Below are 12,947 nucleotides of genomic sequence, written 5' to 3'. Positions count from 1 at the left end.
GGGTTAATTTTTCCCAAGGAATTATTACTCTGGTTAGTCCATCATATGTACACAGGTCTATCAAATACTGGCCGCATTATCGACGGTCGCATGATAGTTCGGTCAGTTTCCGTACATAGTCCGGCGAACGCCGCATCCGGAACTTGGACCGACCTGTGAATCTAGGCTTTGCCATGCCTTTATTGCATTACGCCGACGACCTGCATCGACATCGACTTCGGCGGCAGGCCATATTTCTTTTATTACTCACTTTGCATAAATTATTTATTATGCAACATTTTTTTTACTATTATCTCTGGTTTGCACTATTTTTTGTGCACAGGAAAATGATCCAGCCGGACTATATCCTTTGACGTCACCTCGGCTGGACGGGGGGCTTCGTCAACACTTCATTACCCCATGTCAGGGACTTCGGCATCACTCTGCCGTCCTGCATTGACCATGCTATGTCACCACTTCACAGTGCCGAACTCTTTGCTCCGCCACCTCGGGACCGGCTTGGGGGATGGAACCTTATCACGCATCAAGCTCGGACCGCATCGTCAATACCGAACACATTAACCAGCTAAGTTGCCTTCATGCTCAAAGTTTTAAAATTTCTAACTTGTGTTCGGTTCGACCAAGCATTATACTTTCTCGGGAAAAAATTGCTTATCTTCCTTGTCGAAACTTTGTTCGCACACACTTGACGCGCTACCCGCGCTCATTATACCTGGGGGCTTCTTTAACAGAAGCTTATTAATTCGGGCTTTATGCCCAACACATGTGTCACACTTCCGCATGTACCTTTTATTCACCATTATATGCATCGATATGACTTAAGTTTTGGCCAAGCTGGGTTGCATGGATCCTGTGCTTACCCCTACGTTCCCGATTGTTCGGCTAGGTGGTAAAGGGAGCACCTCTACGATTGTTACTGCCGGGTCAGCCGGATGTGTACCTCAGACTGGGTGAAGCCAAAAGCTAGCGTTCTTAAGGGAATACTCGGTCGGTGAACTAAAAGATGATTTCTTACCTATTTATTTACCTGCCCCCAGATGTTTTTCTGCTCTTTTCGCAGTCCGGACATGCACTTTAGGGCATGCCTCCCAGGGAAAGGAACCCCTAACGGAACTATTCTCCCTGGAAGATGTTTCTTACTAACCATGTAATATAACATAACTAGTTGGGCACTTGTCTGATAAAGCACTAATGACCCCTATGCCTGGTCTCCACGCATGCCCCGGTTTTTATAACCGCGAGGGTATTCGGACACACTCCGGACTATTGGGTCCAGAGGTTGAAGCAAAAAGGTCCGCTACGACAAACGATCTACAATCCGGCTAGAAGGCATTCTACATGTCACCTTACATTATCAACTTTTACCCAAGTCACTTGGGGGCTCTTCTGTTTATTTGAGACGTTTCATACTAAGTGTTTCTCTTCCTAGCCGTTGCAAAGTTTTTATTATTATTTATCACTCCTTTTTTCGACACAAGTGTGCGGTCACTAGCCAGGGAGCCTAATTTCTCTCTCAAAGCCGCTAGAGTTTAGTTTACTAAACTGGCCTAGTAAGAAGTACTCCGTCTCCGGGATAGGAGGTTGAAGTCGTAGGCTGACCCGCTTGAAGTTTGAGATAGGATGTGTCATGTTATAGCACGGCAGAAGCACCTTTTTTTTCTAAAGTCCAATTTTCGGATTGGCACCGAACACTTGATCTAGTTCGGACATTAATCTTTTGAATAAGTTTTTTGGCTTTTCGAGCCCATGGCACTTTTAAACTATTTGTGTGTTTTCAGCACAAGTCTTGCAGTGCAACGCCGGACACCTTTTGAGATTCGGCAAAAACATTCTCGGATATTGCTATATATGCATCAGTTTTGAATTGTGTTTTCGGTCAATAGTTGGGTTGCCCGGCTCCCACGCTTGCCTCCTACGTTCCGCTTTGTTCGGCTAGGTGTGCAAAGGGAGAACCACTTCGATTGTGCTTCCAGCTCGCATGGTCAAGCACCTCAGTGGAGAAAGCCGAAAACTGACTGTCACAATAGGTGTAAACTGGGTAGCGATCCGATGACTATATTAAATGACGGGCCATTCATTGGACGAAGTGTTTCTGGCTTGACCTCGATTGTCGCCGAACACTATCGGGGGCTATTAACTGGCCTCCCAAACTAAATCCTCGATATTTTGCTCTTACATTGGAGCAGAGGTTTCATGATCATGCTTAGCATGACAACCCAAAGAAAGGAACCGATAGCGGGACTATTTTCTCTGGAAGACATTTCTTCTGTTAAACAGTAATATAACATGTCTCTCCGCGTACCTTTGTTTATAAAACCATATGGCCAGATTGCCTTGTTTGTTGTAAATCTTTGCCCTCATAAAGGCTTTATAAAGTAGGACAAACACTCCTCGGCTATTGGCTGAGGAGGTGGAAGTCGATGGTCGGTCAATAAAGTTTTGTAGAATGCGGATCCGAGCATTAATGACGTAAAGTACTTGGATACATAGAGTCATTACACATAATTTGTGATTTTACTATGGATATCGATCCTTAATTCGGCCTCCCGTGCCCGCATTAAGGCTCGGGGGCTACTGGGCTTCGGGCTTATTATTTGTACAAATATTAAAGGGGCACATCGATCCCCTGATCTGGTATTGCCACCCGACCAGTGTCTCGGGGGCTACTGCATTGCCTGTTTTATGCAGAAAATTTTAAGTACAATACAATTTCCGAGGAGATTTTGATCCTCAGGTTGGTCGGCCGCACCCAACCCGAGTCTCGAGGACTGAGCACGCCGCTTTTTGTGTCCCGAAGTATTCTGCCGAGCTAGGACTTGATCCTCAGACCGATTTTGCAAATCAACCTGAGTCTCAGCGGCTACGGGGATCAGCGGTCTTATGTCATCCTTCATGTGCATCTCGGGTTTTAGACCGATACCCACCATGAGGGCTACTGGCTATATATATCGTCAGAGAATAAATTGCATCAATAAAAAACATTGACCAAAAATCAGCCCATGACCGAGGTGCTTAACCACCTCGGAAGCAGTCCGGCATAAAGCTCGGGCGCTAGTGGCTGGCTCCATAGAGGGCACTTCCGGCATTAAGCTCAGCTAAACTCCTTCAAACTTCTTTGAACCAAGGTGATTTACGACACCTCGAATACAGTCCGGCGTTGGAGCTCGGATACATAGTCCGGCGTTGGAGCTCGGATACCGTCCGGCGTTGGAGCTCGGATACATAGTCCGGCGTTAGAGCTGGGAAGCAGTCCGGCATTGGTGCTCGGTTGCAAAAGATACCTCGAATGCAGTCCGGCATTGGAGCTCGGACGCAAGAGGACATTGCCGCCCGGGAACAACCTCAAACCCGAGGCATGGCATAAAAGTAACAAGGCATTGATAAAGGCCATAAACTTAAAGGGGCTCCTCGGATACCCAACGTGTAAACTCGCCGAATGCATTTCGGCGATCCTCAAGAGAGAAGATGAGACGATTTGTTGAACCAGTTTTCAAGACCGGCAACCGAAGATGAAGAACACTTCGGAAGAATCGAGGAGCGTCCCCAACTTGAAGACCGGTTCAGGGGGCTACTGACGGTGTCCTGGACTAGGGGGTACTCACCACGTCGTTTCCCGATCAGTTGGATTGGGCCGAGGATCCCCATGGTCGTATACTCATGGGCCAGTTCGGACAGTTGCCGCATACAAGGAAGATTCCACAAGACTTGGCGATCAAGACAAGGACTCCTCCCCCACCGGCGTATTCGGCTAGGACTCTTGTTATTCTAGGCCTCTGGTACATTATATAAACCGAGGCCAGGCTAGTCGATAGATAGACAACAATTATACCATAGGCTAGCTTCTAGGGTTTAGCCTCCTTGATCTCGTGGTAGATCTACTCTTGTAATACCCACATTATCAATATCAATCAAGCAGGACGTAGGGTTTTACCTCCATCAAGAGGGCCCGAACCTGGGTAAAACATCGTGTTCCTTGACTCCTGTTACCATTGATCCTAAGACGCACTGCTTGGGACCCCCTACCCGAGATCCGCCGGTTTTGACACCGACAGAGAGCGAGCAGGAAGAGCCAATGTTTGACACTGAACCATACCACAGGCAGGGTCCTCTTGCCCAAGTTGATCACCAGCTACCAGCAACCTGGACTGCCTACCTCAGTATGCATCAGGAGATCCGAGACCCACAGGTGCATCATCAACTGCATCAAGATCTGATAGAGCACTTATGGAGGCTCAAGGGCGACGCCGGACACGATGTGTGATGAAATATGAGTTTTTATTTGTTGAAGTATATAATATGCATTGAACTATTTGTTGTTGAACTATTTTGTTGAAGTATTTGATTTTTCTGTGATGAAATATATAATAAAAAATATTTATGTTGATAACTGAACGCCGAGCCACGACGAACGACGCCAAATATGGGCCTATTTCCGCCCATATAGGCTTTATATTGGCCGAAATGGACTGAAAAGTGGGCCAACATTGGCGCCTGGGGGCGAACTGGGGGCGACGACTGGACGCAAAACCGCCCCCAACGCCGAATGTATCGCCAGTTCATCCCAGGAGGCAATTTTTATGCGTCCTGGGGGCCAACGGCTGGAGATGCTCTAAGGATCATGCGGGCCTTGGGGTCATTAAGCTTACCGGCATTAGTTCTGCAATGCAGGTTCGCCGGGCGTGGATTGCTAGGATTGAACCTGATAAACCTTGGAGGCATTTGGGTGTTCCACTAAGGGGCAACAATCTGATCCACTCCACTTCAGCTGCTCGGGTGATCCTGGGCAATGGTAAAAACACCCTTTTCTGGTAGGGCACCATTAGGCGCCGGCGGACCGGCCCAACAATTCGGCCGGTCAGCATGCACCCGTCCGATCTGGACTGCCGCAGCCGTGCGATGGCTCTTATCTAAAATCATCTTCTTCCTCTAGCTGGTCAACGTCCCATATGGAAAAAAAATCAAATCCCCATCACGCAGAAAGAACCATTCCCCGCCCCTTGGTGTTCCCAGGCCACCGCCCTCGCCACAGCTTGGAACTCGCCACCCTCGTTGTTACTCGGAGCTTGCCTCCTTGCCGTCGCCACGGTCGGCTTTAGCATGGTTGCAACCGGTTGCAAGTCCACATGCTCTTGGCCGCAACCTCTCCGCCCACCTCGTCTCCGACACTTGCCGCACCGCCGTCGTCCCGGCGACAACCTTCCCTGTCCCAGTTTCTTTAAAACCCCTTTCGCCGGCTGTTGCTTATGACATCACGGGTTGCAACTTCTTTTTTGCCGGATGCAGCTATCATGGTGCCGCTTCCGGTATGGTTGCAGGCTTGTAGCGCCGCATCTCATCTTCCAGCAAAAAATGACCTCGTCCGTCGCAGCAATTGACGTTGCCGGTTCCAGCGAAACGACATGCGGCTTCCAGCAAATTGCATCATAAGTTTGAGCAAAAATTGCGACTTCTCCAGTTCCAGCAAATTTCATCGCCGGTTCCAGCAAATTTCATCACTGGTTCCAGCAAATTTGCGTCACCGGTCGTAGCAGTTGATGATGCATAGGTCCCAGCAGGCTGCCATTGTGCGGCGTCGCAGCACACCGCGACACCGGTTCCAGCAACGGAGGTCGCCGGTTCCAGCATTTTTTGTTGCCGGATGTAGCTCACCATGCGTGCAAATCGTCGTCGCCCGTCGTAGCATTTTTTTGGCCGTCCCCAGCAGTGGAGGTCGCCAGTTCCAACATTTTTTGCCGTAGGTTGTAGCTCGCCATCCGTGCCATTCTAGCATTTTTCATCGCCCCGTCATAGCTTTTTTCTTTGCCGTTTCCAGCAGTGGAAAATGCCGGTCCCAGCATTTTCGTCGCCGTCTTCGCCATATGCCGGCTCCAGCACGGGTCGCCGCCTCTCGTCGTCGATGCTGGCTGGCAAGGTGGCCGCCTAGGCTCACAGCAGTCCCACTTCCCCCACCCTCACGGCTGCCCCGCAGCTCCAGCGCACCGATGCAGCTCCGCACCGCCACAACTCCAACGCGTCACCGGTTTGTACCTCCAGCGCGAAGTTGATTCCAGCTCTAGCACACCGCTGCAGCTCCTCACTTCCAGGGTTGTGTGGTGGAGAAAAGGGGACAGAGAGAGAAGCCGGGGAGAGATTGAGCGGTAGAGACGAAGCAACAGGATGGAACGGGTGAAGGATAAGGTTGCCGCTGCTTTTTCTAGTGAGGCCCACAGGATGCATGCAAAGGAGCCCAGCGTGGCTCGCGTCTGTTCGATCAAGCCTGATCCAACGCGTGGTGCGTATCCGGCCGAACGTTTCGGCCGGCGCCCCGGCAGGAAACGTTTCCTTTTCTGGTATGATGCTTGGCTTGAGGATTTCTCGGTTGCTGACCTTGCGCCAGGTCTTGTCGCCTCGGTCCCATACAATATGAAATCCACTCACACAGTGGTTGATGGATGGCCTTACTGCTGGTCGTTGGTTGAGAGACATCAAGACTAAGTTCACCATTGAAAAATCTATTCAGTTGCTTAATGTTTGGGATGTTATCAGGAGGATTGTTGGAGTTGGAGGTTAGAACCTTCCGGTCGCTTCACTTCCAAATCAGCATACACACATTGGGGACCGCATTCGAGATATTTAAGGATATATGTATACCATCCATGAAGGCATGCCATGTTGTTTTACACATCTAAAGATATTTTTAAGCGGCAACATGTCAGAATGGAAAAAACCTAACATAAGTTTGGCATTAAAATGCTATATTTTTAGCAAAACTGCATTTTCAATTTTGAACGATAGACATTAAAGTTGTATTGTATAGATCACCGCATCCTAACTTTTGGTACATGGATAAATATTCCAACTAATATATAAAAACTCTACTTGTAAGATCATAGGTTGATAACAAATTTTAAGAAAATAGAAAAGTTTGGTATAAATACTACAATATTTATTTTATATAATCCATCATTTCTTTCGTCCATCCCTATGCATTAGGTATCTCTTTCTTTCAAAGTGTATTCAATGTGTTCTTCACAACACGCGAGAAAGACATTTTAGGATTCTATTATTACAGGATTTCATCCCAACATATGTTGACATGATATACGAACACAAGGATAATGAGACATGGCTCGGAGAAATTTGCAACTCGTATGAGAAAATTAATAATAGACAAACGGAAGGCAATGTGACTAGAATCCAGATCTAACCTGGCGATGAAGCGAGAGGTCTTCGAATCCCTCCACTTATTTATGGAGCCTCGAGATGACTAATCAAACTCCAAGCCAGTCTCGGATTGCAGAATGCAGATAGGCAACGACCTAGAGCCCGAGTCAGAGCAGAACCACCCTACACGAGAGAAGGATGGAACTAGGGTTGGGGGAGGGGAGCCTAATCAAGAGTGTAAACAGGATTGAAAGGAAAAATGGGTCATCGGAGTTACCGCGCCGTGGTCGCCGGAGTCATCATCGCCATGCTCGTGCTCCACGCGCCTGTGGTCCTCGATTGCTGGGCCGTCCGTGTGGCTAGAATGCATGAGTATTGTGAGATCCCTGGACGTAAAAGTGTCCTGAGCTGCGAAGAGGGGGCTGAGATAATGATAATGACCACTCTGGAGTTATCTAAGCTTCGCAGTAGAGTGATCTTGATGCGTTCATTTAACAAAGTTGTCAAGCTGCATGCTGGACATTTTGTTTTTGCTGGAAACTTTTCCTCAAAGAACTTCCAAATCTATCGAGATGACTCTGTCAAGTTGGATGGGCTTGCTGAGGGCGCGATAGTGGACTATAGTGAGGCTGTCGGGGACCTCAACTACGAGCAATTCGTTCATATGGTTGTAGAGGAGGTGTTTCTTGGGCAGATGCTATCAGTTGAACTGACCGAGTAGCTAAGGATCATCTCCCAGGGAGTGAATGCGTGTGATGGCAGCCTGCTTTGCAGTCATATTGACCTGATGGAGCCTTATCAGGGATATGGAAACTTTGTCTCCCTGTTTTAGCTATTCTGGAAAGTCAAAGATACCACTGGTGGAGAAGATCTTCTGAAGTTCTTGGGACATTACAGGGGATGGAAAGCTCGAGGCCTGCAATGTTCATTTCTTCGTGATACACTGCACTACGAGGACGATGATGGCCATAGATTTCAATATGAAGACGACATCAGAGGTCTTCTGAGGTTGTTGATGAACTCGTTTCGGCACTCAGCAAAAAGCCACTACAGGCTCGCTATCTACCTAATCATGAATGAGTTCCGCAGGTTGCTGTCAGATCTTCAAAGGGCATTGCACCAGGGTGGCTACCTCAGTCACCTCTCTGTGAATTACAGCATCTGAAAGTGTCCTACATTGTACTTCTGCACACAGTAAGATTTCGTCATCTGATACAAGACCCTCGCAAACTCTGTACATCCACTTGTGTATGACCGCACATGATTCAAGCCATGCTGTAAATCTCAATAGCAGCCTTAGCTCTTCTGCGTCGAGAATGTGCGCTGCAGCAACAGCTCCTCATCCTTCCATTTCATCATGGACAGGTACAACGCAATGAAAGCTGAAGGCTGGAGACCTGGTGATGTGTTTGAACACAGCTTGTAACTAGAAAACGGATAGCGATTTTTCTTTTTGGGGGGCTGTATAGTAGAAATCTTGTCCTTCTTTGAGATGTCATTGTGGTGGACACTTTACACTTATGTGTGATGACTGGTGTATGTCATTTATGCTCTTTGGTATGTGGTGGAACATCACCTGAAATCAATATATTCTTTCTTTTTGTTGGTATTGTTGTGAACTTGTTCCTAATGCCATGATATTTCTTTGTGATGCTGGTGTGGTGGAGTTGTAGACCCTCCTGAGTGTATCTCTCTCTCTCTCTCTTAGCTTTGCTGTGTAATGGAAAAGCTATGAAAATTTTCCTCCAGTTAGTGAATTGACTCTGAAAACACAAAAGGGGAGTCAAGACCTGAGGTCAGCTTTAGTATGACACCAAATGAAGCTAAAAGACTAAAATTCAGATCGATAATGTGGAGCATGTCTCCTTTCGGGCTGCGATCGGACGTGGGTAGGAGCCCTTGGAGATTTTGCTGCTTCTCTGTTACGTTTGGCGTAAGGGAAAAAAAGATCACGGTCAGTGAGGGCATCCTCAATGGCAAGTGGATGAGAGGAGTCCAGCGTATCTCCTCTCCTCTTAGGATCACATGGATATCTTCATCACAGTTTGGATTCTGACACCATTTCTTTGGTCAGCCTATGATGCTCATTTCTTTCTTTGGTCAGATTCAGAACACGCAAAAAGAATCACTCATGTTCCATTAAAATGCCAAGAGAAGTGGACTTCCTTTTTATTTCTCTTTATATACTGCCCACATATAATACATAGCTTACGTTACTCGAACATGGTTTGCATAAAACATGTCAACTAGCTTTACATCCAGAACACTACAGGAGAAAATGTCTGAAGATGCTTAGACACTACAAAGGAGTTAGTGTGGTGGCGCGTGGTTTGCAGTTCTCCCCTACGATCATACTTAAGACCAAACGTGCTCATGTGGAGGACACAGCCATCACAGTCACCAAAGGCGCACTTAAACTCCACTCCCTCGCGTAGCACAGACTCCACAAGGCAAAGCTGCCATCTCCCATGTACGCGAGGCTGGCCCTCGCACATGCCAGCCGCCTCTCGGGGTCCTTGTGGAACAGCTTCTCCCTGGTCACCTTCCACTCCGGCTCCACCGCACTTGTGCTGCTGCAGGAGGCGACTTCACAGGAGCAGATGTACCCGTCCTTGTGAAGCCCGACCCATGTGTCTAGCTCGTTGTCGTAGTAGGCTTGCCCTTGGAACGGTAGAGCCCAATCCCCATGCAACCTCCACTCGGAGGTCGTGGTGTCGAAGGAGAAGGTGCCCTTTGGAAGATGATGATAGCGTATGTCGTGCGCGGACATGAATATGGTGTGCCCGTCCGGGTGCAGTGCGTAAGAGGTGATTATGTCATCCATGGCGAATGGTGGTGGCGAGGGCACGCTTTTCCAGGACCACCTCATGGTTGGGCTCGGCCATGGATCGTCCTTGTCCATTGGTGCCCATGATATGGCCTCGAAAGAGTGCTGCTCATGGACATGGGGATGTGTCAACGCGTACAGCATGCCGCCGGCAGCCACGGTGAAGGCGGTACTGTCGATGAGTCGAACCGGTGGACGGGGACCCATGGTGAGCCCAGCCGTCTCGGTGTCAAACACGAGGGTGGGAGTGCGTGGACAGCATGGGTTGGTGGTGATGAAGATGTCGCTGCCCATGGCGGCAAAGTCCATGTGAAGACGATGTACCGGTGCGGCTAATCGGAGAATAGCAGGGTCAGGAAACCCATGGTGCAGGTCGGTGGTAGTGTCCTGTAAGGCGGACGTCGATCTTGTGGATGCTGAAGCCCTTATGCCAATCATCCAGCACCAGGTAGAGGTGCTTCTTTGGCGCACGCCGTGGCCTTTTTCCGGTGCGGCCGCCGTTGGGTTCAGAGTGGTGACGCTTAGACATGTCTCGTTCAATCGATCTTTCGGCCCTTACTGGATCTAAAGATTGATTTTTTGATTCCGATGATGGTTACGAGGATGCCAGTACATGAGAAGAAATTTATAGACAAACGGAAGGGCAAGGAGATGACAATGGGAATCCAAATCTAATGGTTCTAACCATACTCCTCTTATTATGGACGATGGGATGCAGCTTCATAGACCTTCTGCTAGATTTCAATTTGACGCTTCTTGGTTGTTGACCGATGGTTTTATTTATATGTTGGTCTCGAATATTACTCTCCTTCTTTCCCCCAATGCTATATCCTTTGGTCTTCTCGATGACTGGCACTCGTGCTCTTATTCTTTGCGGAAATTTCTGAGAGGGTGGTCCCGTAACCACGCAGCTGAGGAGCGCCGCTCAAAAGACCTCCTTGAAGCTCAGATCTTGTCTCTTGACCTTGTGGCTGATTCCTCTGGGCTCTCTGATGACGGCTGGTCACTGCGATATAACCTTGAGGCTGCCTTGATGCAGTTGCATCATCAGGAGGAAATTTACTGGCGTCAGCGGGGTACGCTTAACTGGACCTTGAAAGGAGATTCTCCCACGGCTTATTTCTTTGCCATTGCTAACGGTAGTCGGAGGCGGTGTGGGATTAATAGGCTGATCATTAATGGTATGCGTACTTCGGAACATTCGTTAATCTTATCTCATGTGGTTGAGTTCTTCTCCTCTTTGTTAGGGGCCAAACCTCCTTCGGGATTGTCTATCTCTCCTACCCTTTGGGATCTTTCTTCGAGGGTTTCGGCCGAGGAGAATGCCGCGCTCATGATTCCCCTTTCTGATAAGGAGATCTGGGACGTGGTGAATTCTGCTAACCCGAACGCTGCTTCTGGGCCGGATGGCTTTTCTATCCCTTTCTTTTGGAAGTTTTGACCTCATTTGAGGCAGTTATCTGTAATGTTATTCAAGGGTTTTGTCTAGGCACTGTTGATATTTCTCGTCTTAATTATGCGGTGATCTCCCTGATCTCTAAAGTTAAAGGTGCCGAATTGATCTCTCAATTTAGGCCTATTGCTTTGATTAACAACTTTGCTAAATTCCCTGCTAAGGGTTTCGCTAATCGTCTATCCCTCGTTGCCCATAGAGTCATCAGCCCGTATCAGTCTGCTTTCATCAAAGGGCGCTACATTCTTGATGGGGTCCTCTGTCTTCATGAGATTGTTCATGACCTGCGGTCTCGTAACTCCAAAGCGATCATTTTAGAACTTGATTTTGAGAAGGCCTATGATTCGGTTAACTGGCCTTTTCTCAGGCAGGTCCTCCTAGCGAAAGGCTTCGACGGGGCTTATGTGCATCGCATTATGCAGTTGGTCTCGGGCGGTCATATCGCGGTCTCTGTGAATGCTCATATTAGTAATTTCTTCGTTAACGGCCGAGGCTTGCGTCAAGGGGATCCTGCCTCCCCTGTGCTTTTCAATTTTGTGGCCGATGCCTTTTCCCGCATTCTTCTTAGGGCAGCTCGGCATGGTCATATCTTGCCTATGGCTTCTCACCTAGTCCCGGACGGTATCATTCATTTGCAATACGCTGATGATACCATTATTATGGTGGAATTGAACGATGCCTGCATTGCCAACCTTAAGTTCATCCTGCTTTGCTTTGAGGCTGTCTCGGGCCTGAAAATCAACTTTTCGAAAAGTGAGGTCCTGGTTACTAGGGTCGATGACTCTGAGGCCTTGCGAGTTGCTAGGTTGCTAAATTGTTCCCTGGGCTCTTTCCCTTTCAAATATTTGGGCCTTCCTATCTCTCCTGTGGTGCTTCATGCTAACACTACTAGGGAAAATCCTATACACAGAACTTTAGCAGTAGTGTGGGTCAAAAAAGCACGCTGGTGCTAATTAGCAGTAGCGCGCCTGAGGTAACCGCGCTACAGATAAAGATCTAGCAATAGCGCGTCTTGCTGTACACACGTTGCTACTAAAATTCCCACGACTTAGCCCATAGGCTACACATAGTAGTAGCGATCTATGACGAACCGCGCTACCGCTACGCTGTTTGTAGCAGCGCGTTTTAATATAAACTCATTGCTGCTAAAGGTTATAAAATTAAATGGAAAGAAAATGGAAAGGTAATTGAAAATGAAAGAAATAGAATAAGGTGAAAGGAAACAAATAAAATGTGAAGAAAACTAAATGAAAAAGGGAAAAAGAGAAAGGAGTAGCAGTAGCGTGTACCAGAGAACGCGCTGTAGCTAAGATAGCAGCATCGCTTTTCCCGGAACGCGCTACTGCTACTTCTGACTTAACCACGGGGTTCGTCCTTCCCCACGCCACTTTCTCCCCCAAATCCAACTCTCTCCACTCTCGCCGCCGCCGTCGCCTGTCGGCCGCCGCGCGCTCTCCGCACCCTCTACACCGCCCCGACCCCCGACCTCAACACCGCCCCCGCCCCCGACCTGAACGCCGCCCC

The 12,947-nt window shown here is 48.3% G+C and overlaps 2 pseudogenes; one reads left to right on the top strand and one right to left on the bottom strand.

Moving 5' to 3' along the window:
- The first annotated feature begins 7,507 nt into the window (after nucleotides 1-7,507).
- On the top strand, nucleotides 7,508-8,308 carry LOC119266125 (annotated as a pseudogene).
- Nucleotides 8,309-9,395: 1,087 nt separating this feature from the next.
- On the bottom strand, nucleotides 9,396-10,499 carry LOC119367179 (annotated as a pseudogene).
- Nucleotides 10,500-12,947: the final 2,448 nt, after the last annotated feature.

This window comes from Triticum dicoccoides, chromosome 2B, assembly GCF_002162155.2.
Source record: "Triticum dicoccoides isolate Atlit2015 ecotype Zavitan chromosome 2B, WEW_v2.0, whole genome shotgun sequence".
NCBI lineage: Eukaryota > Viridiplantae > Streptophyta > Magnoliopsida > Poales > Poaceae > Triticum > Triticum dicoccoides.
The sequence above is the reverse complement of the archived record's forward strand: the minus strand, read 5'-3'. Positions and strand labels throughout refer to the sequence as shown.